Below are 19,518 nucleotides of genomic sequence, written 5' to 3' on the forward strand. Positions count from 1 at the left end.
AGCAGAATATTCAAGAGATACAAAATTATAGAATTCCAAAATTGAATACAGTGAGATTGAATACCAATATATCTATACCAGGTTTTGCTCTCTCTTGGTGAACAGAACAGAACAGAACAGAACAGAACAGAACAGAATAGAATAGAATAACAGAGTTGGAAGGGACCTTGGAGGTCTTCTAGTCCAACCCCCTGCTTAGGCAGGAAATCCTACACCACTTCAGACAAATGGTTATCCAAATCTCTTCTTAAAAACCTTCCAGGGTTGGAGCATTCACAACTTCTGGAGGCAAATTGTTCCACTGATTAATTGTTCTAACTGTCAGGAAATTTCTCCTTAGTTCTAGATTGCTTCTCTCCTTAATTAGTTTCCACCCGTTACTTCTTGTCCTGCCCTCATGTGCTTTGGAGAATAGCTTGACTCCCTTTTCTTTGTGGCAGCCCCTGAGATTTTGGAACACTGCTATCATGTCTCCCCTAGTCCTTCTTTTCATTAAACTAGACGTACCCAGTTCCTGCAACCATTCTTCATATGTTTTAGCCTCTGGTCCCCTAATCATCTTTGTTGCTCTTCTTAAAGAAACAACCTTTAAAACATAACAACGCTTAATGAAAATGTTGTTCTACTGCATTTGGACTGTTCTAGATGAGAAAGGCTGACTCTCCCTCCTGCTCTCTCTCCCTCTCTGACATGCTCTCTCTCTCCCTCCCACCCACCCCCCACAAATGCGCAAACACGTGTATGAGTGCACACACCCATTAATCATTATAGCAAAAGATAATTGCTTCACAGCTATCATTTCACCTGATCATTGACCATATTGGGCTGGTGGGATTTCTAGTCCACACTTTCTACAGTATATAGTCATTAGTTTTGAGATTAAGAATGTGGCCTAAAACCATTGGGGTTTTTGCCATTTGCTTCATCCCATTGTTTGCCATTTCTCATGCCCCAGGGAAGCCCTCAAATCTAGTTGTCCTTTGGGGTTTTTTTTACTCTTATGTAGCACACATGGATCGCTTTTATTGATGGACAGTAAAAAAAAAAATCATTATTCTGTGCTTTCCAAGCCTGATGAATTTTAATAACATTAAGAATAGCTGCTCTTTGTTTATTGTTTATCATTTCTGTTGCATGTGATAGAGGTGAAGAATATTTTGCTTTCTGTGAGTCATTATTATTAAATGTTCATTAAAATGCAGTGAAGTCTGTCCATAAATGAAAGATAAACCTCCTCAGAGTATTGTTGTCCTACATATTTCAAAAACAACAGGATAATGTCATGTGGCAACCTATAAACCTGCCCTAGTTCTACTTTTTGTATCCTTTGCAGTGAATCACTAAAATGTCAAAGAAACACTTGCAGATAGCGGTTTTTCAAAATAAAGAAGGCTATATCCCAGCTGATATCTATTTGTGTCACTTTCTAAATTCATGTGAACAATGTTGATTCACACCACCTCAAGAAATCTTACCAAAGGTGATCTGACATATTAGAAGACCAAGAGAATTAATCTCCTTGGGCAGAATCATTTGTCTCAAATTCTACACGTTTTGATCATATACATTCATATTTCCACGGTATCAGTCTGCGCTTTCTAGGGCTGGAATGACATATAGAAAAGATATTTAAAATATTTGGGAATTTGCATTGTTCACCTTATTGTCTCTATACTACTGCTTCATGTTATTGTTATTGCACATCTTCAACATTACCTTTCTACTCCTTCCTCAAGCTCCCCATTTCTGAGCTGAAGTGCTCTCTAGCGATATTTGAGTCAGCATGTCGCACCTTGTTAAACACTTTTTCTCCCTGTGGATCAAAATCAGTCTCAGTATCACATCGTCGCCAAGAAGCTTTGTGCCTGATAGTCACCAAAAAGTTTCGAGCAAACTGGCTCATGAAAAGGTCTGCACTTTTCAGAAAATAGAGCAGATGTTAGCAAAGGCAGCTTAACAAAAGTGGCATTTTCCACTCTTCCCTTTAATTTTCCTAGAATAAATACAAGCACAGAAGAAAACTGTGAGGAAGAGAGGGAGCGAATGAAACAGATAAGACACTGTAAAATGCTCTTTGAAATTGGCTGCTTAGAGTAGAATGTTTATAGTTTGTTAAGATAAAGCTACTGTTAGATCTTTACCAACTCAAGGTTGACTCAGCCTTCCATTCTTCCGAGCTCGGTAAAATGAGGACCCAGATTGTTGGGGGGCAATATGCTGACTCTGTAAACTGATTAGGGCTGTAAACCATTGTGAAGTGGTATATAAGTCTAAGTGCTATGGCTATGGCTACTGTGTACATTAAATACTACTGCAAATTGCAGTGTATGTAGAGAAAAATATTGTCTTCCTCCATGAAAATTGAAATGAAACAGGTGTGAAATTTACTGTCCACTTGCAAACCCCTAACCTGTCCCTATTGCCTCTATTGGCAGTCAGTGCCAGTGCCACGGTTTCCTCCCAATGCAATGGGTGACAAGTCCTAGTAGTTTTTATAAAATTGAGGTTGCTCTTGAATTACATCAGAATGAAGAAGAAAATATTTTAATGTAGTCTAAGGATGCCTGTCTTACTCGTGGTCTTAGGGCAAAATAAAGACAGTATTATGTGGGTGCTGCAGAAAAAGCAAAACCTGTTGTCAAGAATGCTATTGTTGCACCTGTTAGGTACAAGCGAAGAAGCCCCTAAGGGTTGTCTGAGCATCAGTAATAGCCTGTGTGAATATTGCCTTCTATTCATTATCAAGTAAATAAGCTTAGAAAGATTCATTCCACAAAACTACACACTTGTGTTAATTCCATTCATAAGGAGATTGTTTTGAGAAGGATATTAAGTGAACAGTGACACCACAATTGTACACTTGTCTTCTCAGAAATAAGCCTTATTGAGCTGACTTCAAGCAGATAAAGAAGCAGAATTTGCAGCTTAATTCATGTCATTACGGAATGAGTGAAGGTACTGGCACAGAACTTGGGTCATTATTTTAATGGCATTTTAGACCACAAAAATTTCATGTATGACACCATACAATCATAACAAATTGAACTGAAATGCTAGATGAAAGTAGTAGATGCTTGGGTCACTTTCGCAAGCATGTAATGTATGCATGCATGCAGGGAAAGCGAAATATTTCATCCTGCTTTGTTCCTCTTAAATGATCGAATTCGTGATCATGACGATAGCAAAACTACACTCGAAGTATTCTAAGCAACCTGAAAGGGTTCTTATGAACAAATGAATAAAACAATCACAATTCTAAATGAACTCCATTTGCTCAATGCCAAAGGCATTTGGACTTAACATCCATGAAGTATGTATCTCTGGCTTGCTTGATGTGTTTCCAGGTTTGAACTTTCAAGGTACTACTAGGATCATATGGGCTGTATGATTAGGCCCTTCGGTCAAAAGAAGTCCCAACTGGGCTCTCCACTAACCACTTCCTAGGAATGCTTGGCTTTACTCTGACACTGAAATAAGAATCTAAAAGGAATGGTTGTACTTGTCTCGCTTTCTATAAAAGTGTGTCCTTTAAGCATCTCTCTATCAAGCTTTGTTCCCTGGGATTCTTTGTAGTGCATGCAGAGGGGTCATGGCGTTATTTTTTTTGAGAAATGTCAGCTTGACAGAAGTTCACAGAGGTAGAAGCAGATGCTCTGAAAATGCCATACCAGCCTTATGACAGCATTGTTAGATTACTCATTTTCTTTCAGTGTTTGTCAATACTTAAGATACAGTATGAAAAAGTCGAAGCAGTGCATTTAAGGACTGTGGCATCTGCCATGAAATACGCATAGTTTGAGATTCTTAAAAGTAGGCTTCTCTCTTTTTTTTTTTCTTTTAATATATGTGAGCTGCCAACTGGCCATAGGAAAAAAACCCATAACTTAGTTTACTCTTGGATCTTTAACCAGATCTGCAGAAATCAGAACAAATAAGTAGTACAGGTAATCCTTGCTTAGCAACTGTACTGTTTAGCAACCGTTCAAAGTTATGATGGAGTTGAAAAAGTAATTTTATGACTAGCTTTCACACTTACAACTGTTGCATCCTCCCCATGGTTACATGATTGAAATTGGGGCACTTTCCAACTAGCAGGTGTTTATGATACCATGTTTCCCTGAAAATAAACCCTATCCTGAAAATAAGCCCTAGGTTGATTTTACATCTACACCTAATATAAGCCCTACCCTAAAAATAAGCCCTAGTTAAGACTCCATCCACTCCATCCCACCATCTGCTTGTATGAGGTGGGGCGAGGTGCATGTGTAAAAATCAAGCTAGGACGGGGGTGATGGGGTGGAGCTGCTACACACACCCTGCACTCGCTTATCTTAGGATCACTGCAGCCAGGCCTCCCATGCCTCGACACCTGTCGTGCTGCTGCTTTAACCTCCAGCCCCCACCCTAGCTTGATTTTTACATATGCACCTCACCTCACCTTGTACAATCAGACAGTGGAATGGAGTGGGCGGGGTTTTAACTAGGGCTTATTTTTGGGGTAGCGCTCATATTAGATGCACATGTCAAAAGTCTGTCCCAGCCATGTCTCACTGCCAGTCCCTATTGTGGTTTGTTAAGCATGGACTACCTGTACTATTTCTTTCTTCCCTAAGCTTGGCAATGCCAAAGATTCACACAAAGAAGACCACATGATCTGACAGTTGAACTTGTGTCTTACTGGTTTTTGTCAAGCCCTGTTTGTTTGACAAAATTATCCCATGAATGCTTGGAGAACAAATTAGACTTCAAGGACTTCCACATGACAGAGTTTTTATTCATTTTCCACCCTCCCTCAATGCAAAGTTAAAGTGACATCTCCTAACCTGTGAGCCAAGAGAAAACTAAATAGGCATAACATTTGCTGTCCTCACTGTTGATGTCTGTTCTGCCACAGACACCTGTCATCCACCAGATTGAGGTATCCTTATTTACTGGGTGAAGGGCACATTGAGGAAATTTATTCCTAAATTTCCCTGGGGAGGGGGATGTTCTTCTCTCCCACCAACCAATACCAACCAGCAGAAGTAGAGCTATCAGAAATCCTCTTTAATGTGGAATGGGGAGGTTAGATTGTGTATTTAGGCATCTGTCAAAACTTACTTCAGAGCAAGTGTAAGTAATCTTTAAGAATTCCGTGTTTTAATAGTGCTGATTTTAATGTGTATGTTTGCATTTTAAAATATTTGTATTGTGTTTTTATTCTTGTTCGTTATTCAGAGTTGCTACTGGTAATGGGCAGCTTTATATTTGTTAAATGAATAAATGATGCATGGCAGGGTTGCACAGTGTAATAGGAAGGACAATGCCACCTGCTTCCTGGCCAGGTTATTTCTAATCATATGTTCGTCATCATTTTGGAAGAGCATTAGGTTCATGTGTAAAAATACCTGACTGAACAACAGAAAGTGGATGTTTAGCAATGTAGTGGAAGAGAAATTCCTGCTTTACCAACAATAGTTCCCTCCAGTCTTTCAGATGTTCACCTGAGCTATTTTCATTGATGGGCATACTTTGGGTCCTGTTGATTAAACAATCTTGCCATACTTCATACTTACATACATACGTACGTACGTACATACATACATACATACATACATACATACATACATACATATTATGGAGTGTGCCTATATATACAGTGTGTGTGTGTATGTGTGTGTAAGGTAAATGTCCCCTCGCACATATGTGCTAGTCGTTCCTGACTCTAGGGGGCAGTGCTCATCTCTGTTTCAAAGCCGAAGAGCCAGCGCCGTCTGAAGACGTCTCGGGGGTCATGTGGCCAACATGACTAAACGCCAAAGATGCACGGAACGCTGTTACCTTCCCACCAAAAGTGGTCCCTATTTTTCTACTTGCATTTTTTACGTGCTTTCAAACTGCTAGGTTGGCAGAAGCTGGGACAAGTAACGGGAGCTCATCCCATTACGCCACACTAGGGAATCGAACCGCTGACCTGCAAACCTTTCAATCAACAAACTCAGTGTCTTAGCCACTGAGCCACCATGTCCCTGTGTATGTGTGTGTGTTTAATATCTCTCTACACATGCTGTTCACTTTGAGTTTTACAGCATTCCTGATCTTTAATTTTATTGTTACATAAAACATTACATCAAAATTATCCAAAGCTATGTGCCCTCCTACTTTGTTTAATTATATTAGAGTGTAGAGTCTTTGGGTTTTTGGTTGCTTTAGTTTTAGGACTACTCAGTCTACATTTCAGATTCATCATTGTACCCAAAGAGAGAGTTACTTAAACATCCATGAAGTATGTATCTCTGGCTTGCTTAATGTGTTTCCAGATTTAGCAATAGCAATAGCACTTAGATTTATATACCGCTTCATAGTGCTTTACAGCCCTCTCTAAGCGGTTTACAGAGTCAGCATATTGCCCCCAACAATCTGGGTCCTCATTTTACCTACCTCGGAAGGATGGAAGGCTGACTCAACCTTGAGCCGGTGAGATTTGAACTGCAGCTAGCAGTCAGCTGAAGTAGCCTGCAGTGCTGCACTTTAACCACTGCATCACCTTGGCTCATGAATTTGAACTTTCAAGGTGCTATTAGGATCATTTGGGCTGTATAATTAGGCCCTTTGGTCAAAAGAAGTCCCAACTGGGTTCTCCACTAACCATTTTCTAGGAATGCTTGACTTTACTCTGAAATCTTACTAAAGTTTTCTCCAACAGAAATACTGCAAATGGAGGCAGCTGGTTTTTCAATTTTCCAACATTTTCTTCAGGCTATGTAGGCAGCAAGAGCACTAAAAATATGTTCCTAACGCTAGGGAGTATTTTGTAAGAAGAAAAATAGAGCAATCGTATTAGGCATATTAGGAGTGTGCTTTGGAATGTAGGTCAAATTACATGGTGCCACATTGGGTGAAAAATAGATCCAACTTCTCACAAAAGCATTCCATTGCCATTTACCCTCTAGTTTAGGGATGGATGCTGTTAAAGGTATCTGGGAAAAGTTATTAGATTTAGACAAGGTTCTGATATTTTCATTTCTACCATTTGCACTTTGGTTTACTGGATACCCTAGGCTGAGGCCAATAAAAAAAACTTGACAGTGCTCTGATATGAGAAGCATGTGTGTCGGTTGCAGCACCCAAACCTTGTTTTACTCTTTATTTCCAGTTTCAGTCTCCCGATGTGCATTCTGTGAGAAGAGGTAGGATGTTTACATCACTTTTATAAATGGGCAATTGGGCATTGCAAAACCATATGGGAAGCTAGTGGGCAATCTCAGAGTCAGGAAGTGAGTATAGATAATATTGTTGTAGAAAGAGAAGACTGAACAACATTCCTGGGTCAGCCAGAGTCAGTTTATTGCGCAGTTTCAGAACCAGATTCGTATCTGCAATTCTGAACAAAGAAAGAGTTCTGATACAACTGCTTTTATACATATCCAAGACAAAGGACTTTGCTGGCACAGCAGTTTTCCATATATGGTTAATATACATCTGTTACATGATAATTGACACTTTTTTAATTACTAAATTCCTGCCCTAATTTATAGTACATGAGATAATTTTAGCTAAACATCCTCCTCTTCTGTAATCACTGATGCATAGATCCATGGCTGTCCTAGGATTAATAAGTAACTTTTGTTTCATATGGATGTCCTTGAATTCTTGCCAACTAGGCCTTTTAGAAGATATATTACATATGGTCCTTGCATCTTTGACAGATAGGCCCCTCAAAAGATATGTTGCCAAGAATGGAATTTCGCTGACTTAGTGTAATTTTTGAACAAGCACTTTTCTGTCTTATAATAATGTGAATAAAGAGGGTCCTCCAGTGTTCATATAGCTGACCCTATACCATTCACATTATTCACATTATTATATTATTCACATTATTCACTTTAATATGGCACAATCCAACATAATTAAGATGCCATTATGGCATTTCATTTTTTTCTAAAAGGGAAATTCCTAGGCAACTGCAGAGATGCCAATATTCTAAATAACCATTTTAAATAATGAAGAGTTGTGTCTAGATAAAATGATAGCCCTGGAACTCTTAAGTTCACAATGGAGGGCTGATGAGGCTGTTTTAAGTAACAGATACTCTGTGAATCAACATTTGACAGCAATATAGGCAAATCCAAGGATTGATGACTTACTTCAAAAGTAAGCAACGTACTTTTTTGAACTAATACATTTGCAATCATCTGCTTTGGCACAGGTTAAGCATCCTGTACCTGATTTAATTCTTTTAGGCAGGCAGGAAGGAAAGGGGACCACATATACTGGAAAGCTAAGGCCATCTCCCAGTATCGCTGACTTTTCCAGGGGTGTTCCTGACCTTATAACCAGATTTCTTAAAAAATTAATGGTGAGTGGTGAAACCCAGTGGTTTTTGTTTGTTTGTTTGATTGATTGATTGATTGATTGATTGATTGATTGATTGATTGATTTTGAGGGGGGACATATGCCCATCTGACCATAGGTAAAGGTTCCCCTCACACATATGTGCTAGTCGTTCCCGACTCTAAGGGGCGGTGCTCATCTCCGTTTCAAAGCCGAAGAGCCAGCGCTGTCCAAAGATGTCTCCATGGTCATGTGGCTGGCATGACTAAATGCCAAAGGCACACAGAACGCTGTAATCTTCCCACCAAAGGTGGTCCCTATTTTTCTACTTGCATTTTTTTAAGTGCTTTCAAACTGCTAAGTTGGCAAAAGCTGGGACAAGTAACAGGAGCTCACCCCATTACGCGGCACCAGTGGTGGGATTCAAATAATTTAACAACCGGTTCTTTGCCCTAATGATTTCTTTCAACAACCAGTTTGCCAAACTGCTCAGAAAGTTAACAACCGGTTTTCCTGAAGTGGTGCGAACTGGCTGAATCCCACCACTGCGCGGCACTAGGGATTCAAACCACTGAACTGCTGTCCTTTCGATCGACAAGGTCAGCGTCTTAGCCCCTGAGCCACTGCGTCCCTCTGACCATACAAAAGCCAAAGATAAAACATGGGGGCAGAGAGGTTCATTGCCCTGTGCTTTTTGTTCTTTGTCTGATGAATGTAAATCCTTACATAACAAGTGAATCGTTGTGGATAATTTCTATTCTAAGCTCATAGATGCTGATAGATTAACTGAGAAATGTTATGCATGTAATTTTAGAGATTACCATATGCTTGCACCCATAGTACTGGGATTCTCCCAGAGCACACAGCAGCTCAGGGACATGCTATTTGCAGAACTGCAAAGTTGTCTGGACTCCTTGGCCCAGTGCTGCAAGTTCTGAACATAGGACTGATTTTCTGCCAGGGATGTGTCCTCTCTCTCCAAAAACACAGAAACTACCTCAACTCACTTGCATATATGTAAGGAGAACAATACATGCTGCAATAGCCGACAGAACATTCTCCTCTGCCACTGGGGTCTGATAGTTAGGCAGTGACCCTTGACTTCACAACTTCACTGCACCTATTGCAATTTCTGGAACCAGGGGGATCACAAGTGACTTCTTCAGCCATCTTCCGAAAGAATACTATCATCTAAGAAGATGGGAAGGAAAGGAGATGCTAACATCTATAGATAGTAGCGGGATGACCTGAGACAAATATACCAACTTCCATTTGCACTGAACAAGAGAGAGTTTCAGAAAAGCAAAAGAACAGGCTGGTTTCCACTATACCCCACTATACCTCTCTTGGAAAGTTGTGGGAAATATTTAACATGGCAGAACCTTTCAGGATCATCTGGCCTAAGCACAGATGAAACCTACTGGCATGTGACTCCAGCGATATCTCATGGTTCTTCTACCCCTCTTCTTCCTCTGTCATTTTCATCATACCTTTAGATCTGCAGCTTATACCTGCAAACAGAATATGGAATTTAGGCAGGCCCAAAGCATGCTTCTAAATAAGCAGTTAGTAAGATAACTTCAACAATTTTCAGCAAATGCTTATATATGCCAGCCATTTTGTCACCTCATCCTTTTCCCTATAAGAATTATAGGTGATTTCCAGTTTAAATTGTAGAAACAGAAATTGTCAAGTGGGCATCCTCATCAGACAGGTTGGAGTCTTTTGAGCCCTGGTGGCGCAGCAGACTAAAGCACTGTTATTAACATCAGCTGCCTGCAATTACTGCAAGTTCAAATCTCACCAGGCTCAAGGTTGACTCAGCCTTCCATCCTTTCTAAGGTAGGTAAAATGAAGACCCGGATTGTGGGGGCAATAAACTGACTTTGTATAAAATATACAAAAGTATGAAGGCTATTGCTTAACGCATTGTAAGCCGCCCTGAGTCTCCGGAGAAGGGCGGCATATAAATCAATTTAAAAAAAATGAAGTGCAGATCCAATGGGAGGCATCCAATAGCTGAAGTGAGATGCAAAATTGTGGCTCACCTGGAACAATGATTGACTACAACATAGAACCCTTCTAGGACAGAGGATGTCCCCATTCTCTCCCAAGAAGCTCTGTAACCATGAGATTTCAGCCTTCCCAGATTATTTCTGGATATTTACAATTGTTAGTCATGTAATTCTGCCTGCTGCCCACAGCACTCTGACACTGAAAAAAGGGTCACCTCTGTGGTCCCAAACATACAGGATTACTGCATCCTAAGTATCAGGCAGTTGGTAAGTTTTTTAGGTTGTACGTGTGTGCACGCACACATGCACATCTTTGAGTCAGTGTTAACTCCTGGTAACTCCCTGCATTTTTATTGGCAACATTTTCAGAAGTAATTTGCCATTGTCTGCTTCCTAGGCAAAGAGAGAGTGACTAGCCCAACGTCATCCAGCTGGTTTCATGCCGAAAGTGGGACCAGGACTCAAAATCTCCCAGTTTAAAGCCCGATGTCTTAACCATTACACCAAACTGATTCTCTTTAGGACTGATGCTTGCTTCCCATTGAAGAAAGTGGAGAAGCTGAGGGAAGTAGAGGTAAACTGTTGATTCCCACTCTTAGGAATGGTCATAGACAAACACCTTCCAAAAATATCAGTTGACCGGTTTCCATTGTGTGGCAGCCAAAAATAGTGTAGGGGTTTTACCAGAAAGAGTTGGCAGATTTTCATGAAGCTTGGCAGACTATAAATGCCCAATACTAACATGTTTGACCTGCCTTTAAGACTTTTATAACATTTTACATGGCAATCTATAGCTGAATCTCATCAGTTTTGAAGCATGAAAGAAAAGGCTAGCTGGCAGAGGCTACTTTGAGGGAACCAAGGTAAATAATAAAGGCAGCATCATGGTGCAATTCTGCCTCTTTGATACCTACTTTGTGACTTTACAAACATATACAAAGGGCGCAGGACTTGGAGCACAATGATTTCATGCTGCTTTTGTTATTCTAATAAAAATGTTCAAACCAACAAACACCCCTGCCTGGTTGGTTGACCCCAAAATATATCAATCCCACTAACTATTTGCCTTTGAAATATAGACATTAAGATATACCGGTTTTATGTAAAACTGGGAAGGCAGGCTCTGTTTTTAACATATTTCTACTTCTTGCAATGTAGGAGAGTACACTTCCAGCCCATTTTGCACTTGCTTTTAAGTGATATAAAAACTGGAATAACCAATAACGAATCTGTTATATAATGGATAGTTTGACTGCATGCAGCCAATTATCACTCCACAGTGTGAGCTGAATAGTCTTGTTCAGGAATTCCTAATTACAGTTCATGTTAATAAAAAATTTGCCTGGATACATCCCAATATTTGATGTTAAAATTGACCGCCCAGCACCTTTCCCTTCCGTTTCTTTTTGAGCTTTCCATAACCCCAGTTCTGCACCTTTAGTGAGAAAAAAATCTATTCTTGTGCCGCCTCAGGCCTTGTGAAAACTAACATTATTGTCATATGCATATAAATTGCTTTCCTTGCTGTTAGATTCCATATTGTGGACTATTTCTCATCACATTGCACCAAAAAATTAAAAATGATTGAGGCAATGTGTTTTAAAACAATGGGGATAATCTTTTTCTCTTGATTCACTGGGTAAACTGCCTTCTTTAGAGTTATTGTAAATGATTCCATTTGCTGCTAGCATTTTAATTTCTTTTGACTTCAGTGGGTGAGATTCTGCAGATGCTTATGGTTCTCATTGAAAATAATGAGTCTGCAGCTTAGCAATTTTGTGAACATTTGTGCTGATGGAAGACAGGAGACCCACTATCCTGCACCAATCCAGCAGCTGCCAAACCCTGTACTCACCCAGTCCAAGATGGCAAAGACACAATATAGCTACCCCATTAACATCTGGAGCAAAGCATGTTCACCCATTTTAGACGATTATAGCAATTGTCTGTCATACAACTCAGATAAAAAAAGGTAGCTAATTCCCTGCCTGCAAAGTTGATCTACTTTAAGCCCAGGATAGCTTCCTGTCCTACATAAATACAGATGATGCCACAAGCTTCTGGAATGCAGTTAGCAATGATCGAGTTGGTGAGAATTTCCCGCACCCCTACAGGCAAAAGTTTGTCCTGTTAGATCACAATGTCACACAAACGGAAGGAAGGCATTATTTACATTGCTTGGACCAATTAATCTTTCCAACACTGTCCTCCCTTGGCAAACCATGTGAACTATCAGTCCTGCTAACATTTATTTCTCGCTAGCTTCTTCTTAATGCCAGAAACCTAAATATAGAAAAGAGAATTCTTCAATAATACTGATTTTCTCTGTGCCCTCCCCATGATGCCTTTTGAGCCACCATGAAAGCAGACTCATTTAGAATGACGAAAAGGGATTTCTACCTATTTTCATTCCATCCTGTATTGCTTATTAATTCTATCTCTTATTTTCATCACTTTTTAAAAAATTCTTTTTAGAAACTCTTCATTTTTCTAGCAGTTTTCTAACCTGCCCAGAAATTTTTGCTTATTGAATGGTGCCAGGGGTGTCAAACTTAATTTCATTGAGGGCCACATCAGGGCTGTGGTTGACCTCGGGGGGCCAGGTGGGTGTGACCGACTGGTTGGGTATGCCCAACTGGGTGGCCGTGGCCAGCTTGATACCACTCACTGGGTGTAGCCGACTGGGTGGACGTGGCCAACTGGATGGGTGTGGCCAGCTTGATACCACTTTCCAAACTGTTTCCTCTTTGCACTGGGTAGACTGGGCTGAAGCCATGCTGACCAACCCCTTACATTTTCCAGGATGGCCCCGCAGGCTGGATCTGACCACACTGTGGTCTGGATCTGGCCCGTGGGCCTTGTGTTTGACACCCCTGGCTTAGGTGGAAAAAGAAGGAATAAGGGGTTTTATTTTGGGTATGAATGTATACTGAAGGCACAGTAGAATGAACTATAATATGCTAAATGTAAAATACATCATATTCATGACCTGAATTTTAAAACATTCTTTTCAGGTTTTGGAAGATATTTTAGAAGTTGTTGTTTTATACTTTTTCAATACAAGTAGTCTTTGATTTATGGTTGCAATTGAGCCTGGGATTATGGTCGTAGGTCATGCTGGTCATCTTTCTAAAGTCATGCAAGGCTTCCAAAAGCTCCAAAAGTCCAGCATGGACAATCTGTATTTAGAACAGAAGCCACTTCACAGTTCATCTAAGTTCATCTTGCATAAAAAGCTCTCATGGAACAGAGAGTTTATGTTTATGTTTCAGACTTGGGGCAGAGAAGGAATTTTGAAATCTCTAATTCTAAAGTGCATTCACCAGATCTACATGTGAATAAAGATCCAAGTTGAATGTTGGTCCACTTAGAAATCCACGAGTTTGCCGGATTCCTGATTCCTTGCCAGATTCCTGATCAGATGGTCCAAAGAGCAGAAATGGAAAATTTAAGCAGTTTGAAAACTCAACAGCAAACATCTTCTCATGCTGGAAGAAACAGCAAAATGTCCCTTTCTTCCTTCTAGAAGTTATACCATGAATTGTTGTTGTGGCAAGTAAGGGAACTCTTTGGAACAGTGAGAGACAACAGTGAGAATCAGCAGAGAGCACGTCTGTACCCTGTCTCTTTCTTTCAATGCTGGATCCTGGTGTTTTGATTATAAATGGAAGGAGCTTTTCCTTTCATGAATGACCAAGCTCCATATTAGTTAATATAAATATTCAAAAAGAATAGATTATTCTGCAACAACGAAAACACCCCCCCAAGCGTTTTGTAGCATGCAGCAAATGTTCTTTCTAAACAGCATTTCATTTTACAAGTACTTTAGAAAGTTTCTGCTTTAATTGTTCCTGACTATATTTCAACCTAGGAAAAAATGCACCTCTTTATGAGTATATTTCTCTAGCAACAGTGTAATTCCAAAACTGATTTGCATTGCCTCAAGTCCTAAGAGCAATAAAAGAATCACTGAAGAACTCTAATCTGATTAAATTGGAATAAATCACTTTGTCATGAATCATATAGTGATTTCGTTTCCAATGTTTTCTATCTGAAGCCATATCTCAGCTAAATGCCATATCTCAGGCTCTCAGGAGCCTGAGTGGTGCAGCAGACTAATGCTACTGTTAAAGGTAGTATTTAGCTTCCAGATGCCTGCAGTTACTGCAAGTTCAATTCTCACCAGGCTCAAGGTTGACTCAGACTTCCATCCTTTCTAAGGTAGGTAAAATGAGGACCCAGTTTGTGGGGGCAATAAGCTGACTTTGTATAAAATATACAAAAGTATGAAGGCTATTGCTTAACGCCTTGTAAGTCGCCCTGAGTCTCCAGAGAAGGGCGGCATATAAATAAAAAAAATAAAAAAAAATAAAAAATAAAAAAAAATGCCTAGAAATGCTTCTACTATTGTCTCACTATAAATGAGTAATATTTACTCATTTGAGATTCCACATAGGGTTCCAGGTAAAGAGAAGTACAGTACTTTTGTTTGCTTATGTGCTTCTATCAACTTCTGGATCCAGTGAAACCACCAGATAAAGCTGTACAGGAGTTAATAAATGGGATCAACTAATGTTTGTAGGCAAAGATAAGTTACTGTAAAAGAAATATAATCACAACAATAGCAATGAACAAATGGACACACTAGATCAGTGGTGGCTAACCTTTTTGCCGTTGCATGCCAAAAGCAGGGAGGAGTGTGTGGGAGAGTTTGCGCGTGTGCCTACACCCATAATTCAATATGCCCTGCCCCCCTCAAATGTGCCCATGCTCCCCCATGACCCCCCCCTGTTTTTGGCACGCGATGGCATGGTGGGCCAGGTATGCCTGTTTTTTGCCCTCCCCAGGCTCCAGAGGCTTTCTAGGAGCCTGGGAAGGGCAAAAACGTCCTTCTCCACTCCCCAGAGGCCCTCCAGAGGCCAGAAATAGCCCATTTTCTGACTTCCGGTTGGCCCAGAAGGCCCGAAAATTAGTTGGCCAGCGCGCGCATGCATGCTGGAGCTGAGCTAGGCAACACTCATGTGCCCACAGATATGGCTCTGCGTGCCACCTGTGGCACACGTGCCATAGGTTTGGCATCACGGCACTAGATGTATTACATATTCTTTGATCTTGAGCAGTTAATAGAAATGTGCCACCAGATTACAAACTCTCCGTTTCTAAATTGCTGATGGATGGTTGGATCATTGTTGTATAAAAACTTAGAATTGAGATCGAAGTTTCTCAACCATAAGAAGTGTCGACTTCAACTCCCAGAATCCCCCAGCAAGCATGTGCTTTAGATGAATATTTGTATCAGTTTCTTATCAGAACAAAACAGGATTTTTTACTTTAATTTCTGCCAGCAGTGTACTCGTCTAACCTACCTCCCTTGCTAACAAGATAAATACTGGGCATTATTTTGTGGAAATGCAGCCTCAGTTCTGGCCCATTTATTTTCTTTCTCATTAGCAATACATTCTTTAAGCTCTTTATCAAGAGCTGGCAGATGGGTGCTCTATTTATCACTGCTACATAGGAAATGAGGAAATTAACAGAGCCTGTCAGATGCAAGACACATAAACTAGGTGTGCCCAGTTTCTGTTCCTGGAAAAATTAACAGATTATGCTTCTGTTTCCTTGAGCCTATAAAGTATCCTTAATCCGGAATGGGCAGCCTTTTGGTAGCTGATGGCCACACAAATCTTTGAGGAGATGTTGAAGATAAAGTGTAAAAAGCAGTGTCTAAACTTTTGGTTTTTTCCCGCATTTTTTTAAAGGAACTATAAGGTCTTTGTTCTTTTAAGCCAGGGCCACAATTCATCCTCCTGGTTTTCAGAAGGATCAGAAATCATTCAGGATTGTTATAATTGAGGAAATGTAGCTGGGTGTATGTTATGCAGATATTTCTGTCTTTAGCAAGGGGGGAGGGGCTTAAGAATAACGAAGGGGAGAGGAGCCCTCCCAAAGGAAAACTGCTCCTAGTCCAACTCTTAAAATCACTTTATAATAACAGTTATAATCATGCCAAAATTCAGGAATATTTGCTGCTAAATTTCAGTGGAATGACTTGGGGTGAGGGGAATTGGGTATCCATTCATTATATTGAACCTGTTTTAGAGATTACACCGGTTTCTTGCATTTTAACTAAGTCAGGACTGACTTCTCGTTTTCTCTTTCCTATTTCATTGTCCTTTCCTTTTGAGATAATTGCATATTGGTGTATTTCTACTCTTCTTCATGAATATGGCTCTCTGTTTCTCTCTTGCAAAATACTATCAGTTCTTACAGAAAGTTTACAGAAAGCAATACAAATATACTGTCTGCAGCATCTCAAAAATTTAGAGCTGTAATCATAATTTGTAAACTTAAACATACAACAGATTACAATTTAATCCAAATTAATTATACAGTACTAGGATTTTTTTTCATAAATCAACAACCAGCAAGTATCTGAATTTGAACCTAAGACCCAGTTTTCTTGTCCGCCAACCCTAGGACAGGACTCGAATTTGCTAGATTTCTTATGAAAATTTTGTATCTACATAGAACCGCAACTTGTGCAAAAGAACATATATAACTCACAAATGAAGGCAAACATACGTGTCCCAGGATAATGATGCAAAAGCGAATTTGGGTTGGTAACTGGGACCAGAGATTTACTCTTCTGAGCTTTCTGGAATCTCTGGTCCCAGTGACCGACCCAAATTCTATTTCACATATATAACTCTTGATTCTGTCTGGTGTTTGATCCCAAAGTGCCTTTTAGAGATTGCTCTGCATTGCCTGGTACTTTAGGGTATATCAATGATAAGAAATATTATGTTTGAACATTGCCAGTGATTCTGCAGCAGAGATTGTCTGTTGCTATGTTTAATTTTTGTTTTGTCTAACTAACTGCAGTGATATTGATTCCACCTCTGGTTGAACAGAAGATTGCAACCATATTATGTGGATATAAGCCTGCCATACTAGGTACCTATGCACCAAGATCACAGGCCTAACATTACCCATTTGGTTATAAACAATCAAACCTTTTTTTAGAAATTTAATGTCTATTTTAACTTTATTTGTGCCTGCATAAGGAAACTGGCCATGCTGATAAAATGCTAACACATTTAAAATTCTTTAAAGGATTTTACTGACATAGCTAGGACTATCTACTGTTGCATGTGGACTTCAGACTTATAGCTATGTCATGGTTCCATCAGACATTGTGCATGTCTGCTTCTATAATACTTATGCACAGGACATTTACCCAGATGGTAGGTTTGTGAAAAGTGTGTATTTACTAGACTGTTTTTTATTTGGGATTCGAAGTGATGTGAATATCACTATACAATACAGTTCATTAGTACTTGAAGACAGCCTATCATTCAAGGTTGGAGTGAAGCTAATTTGGACTTTATAAGTCACACTTGGCATAGATGTATCTCTGAAAATGCTGACAGATGCTGCTTAAAAGAAATGCCAGTAGATTAAACTCAAATGTCTAACAGTGAAGGATGTTGGAATCTATAGTTCAGCAAGTTTAATAATAACGTCTTACTATTCAACAAATGGAAGGCTCCAGAAATTTCCTATTTTTTAATGGGTAGGAAAAGAAATTCAGGCATATTACCAAATAATACCAATATTACACATTTGCTTTTTTTTCTAAATTATGATCATCTTTCTTCAAGGGCCCCAAATATGTGAGTTTCTTCTTACTGATTATTGACTCAAGAGAGCAATAACTTTTTATTTGGTGCAGGACTGATTGATTCTTCCTGAAGTAATTTCACTTTCTGCAAAATCATAATTAGAAGCTACTTTCAATCTATTTTTCAGCCATATATTAGCACTAAAAAAATCATTGCTCTAAGTAGTCCTCTTTTTGATAACATGTTTTTTACTTCATGATCTTTTCATGAAGCAATGACTGGTTGGCTATTGAGTAATAGCCAGAGATATGGCTGCCTTATTAGAACCTTTATCAATAGCTGATTCTGCCTGGATGGATAAAACAGGCTTTCTCACAAGAAGACTGGAACCTTTGCCTCCTATGGATATTTTGCTCTACGTAACTATTAAGTGAAATGAAATGAATGCAATATACATCATTATCATTTAAGCCATTGTCTATCCATTGCAGGATGAAAGCGTCTTCCACATTTCCAACCCATACGGTCCTGAGCCAACTGAGCCCGCAATATCTGCTTATGATGTTGATTCATCTTGTTTTAGGTCTCTTTTGTGGATACTTTTTATCAAGTGGGATCCATTCTATGACTGCCTTGGCCCACATGCCATCAGTTCTTCTTGCTATGTGACCAGCCCATTTCCATTTCAATTCTTTTACTCTCTTGATTGATATCATATACTTTTGCTTGTTCTCTAATCCATGTGCAGGTCTATCTTGTCTTGTAATGCTGAGCATGTATCTTTCCATGGCTCTGTGCCACTCTTAGCTTTTGTAGCAATTGTGAGGTTAGTGTCCATGTTTCACCGGTGTATTTTAGAGCATGTAGCACACATTGATCGAAACTTTTCTCTTCAGGCATAGGCAGAGTTGTTCTTCAAAATTATGCTTAACTTGCCAACCACATTTAACATGCAACATGTTCAATTTTCTTTATTGTATCACCTGCCACTGAGATCCATCTGCAAAGTATCTGGTTCTTCTCCAGATATATATAATTTCCTTTGGTGAATTTATTAAACATAACCTGGGTCTTTTTCAGGTTTATTTTTAAGCCAAATGGTTCTCCTGCTTTGTGCAGCTCTTGTGTCTTTGTAGCTCTTCTGGGTCTTGTGAGAAAAGAACATCATCATCTGCAAATCTTAAGTGATTTAAATAGGGGCCATTGATTTTTATTCCATCTTTTCCCCAGTCTAGTTTGCAAAATATTTTTTCAAGGCAGGCTGAGAAAAGGATAGGTAATATTTTATTGCCTTGTCATACACCTGATTTTATGTTGATTTTCACTTTAAGGCAAATTGTCATTATTTTTTCATATATTGATTGTAGTAAGTTTATGTAAGCAGTGTCTAAGCCTTGGTTGAGCAATGCGTTAATTATTGCTTACTGAAATACTGAGTCAAACGCCTTTTTGTAGTCAATGAAAGCCATAAACAAAAGTATGGTGTGCTCATTGTGCCTTTCAATGACTTGCTGAACAATCTGGATGTGATCCATTGTGGTGTAGCCACTTCTGAACCCTTCCTGCTC

This window comes from Pantherophis guttatus, chromosome 3 (genome assembly GCF_059756535.1).
Source record: "Pantherophis guttatus breed Tessera chromosome 3, ASM5975653v1, whole genome shotgun sequence".
In the NCBI taxonomy this organism is placed as follows: Eukaryota; Metazoa; Chordata; class Lepidosauria; order Squamata; family Colubridae; genus Pantherophis; species Pantherophis guttatus.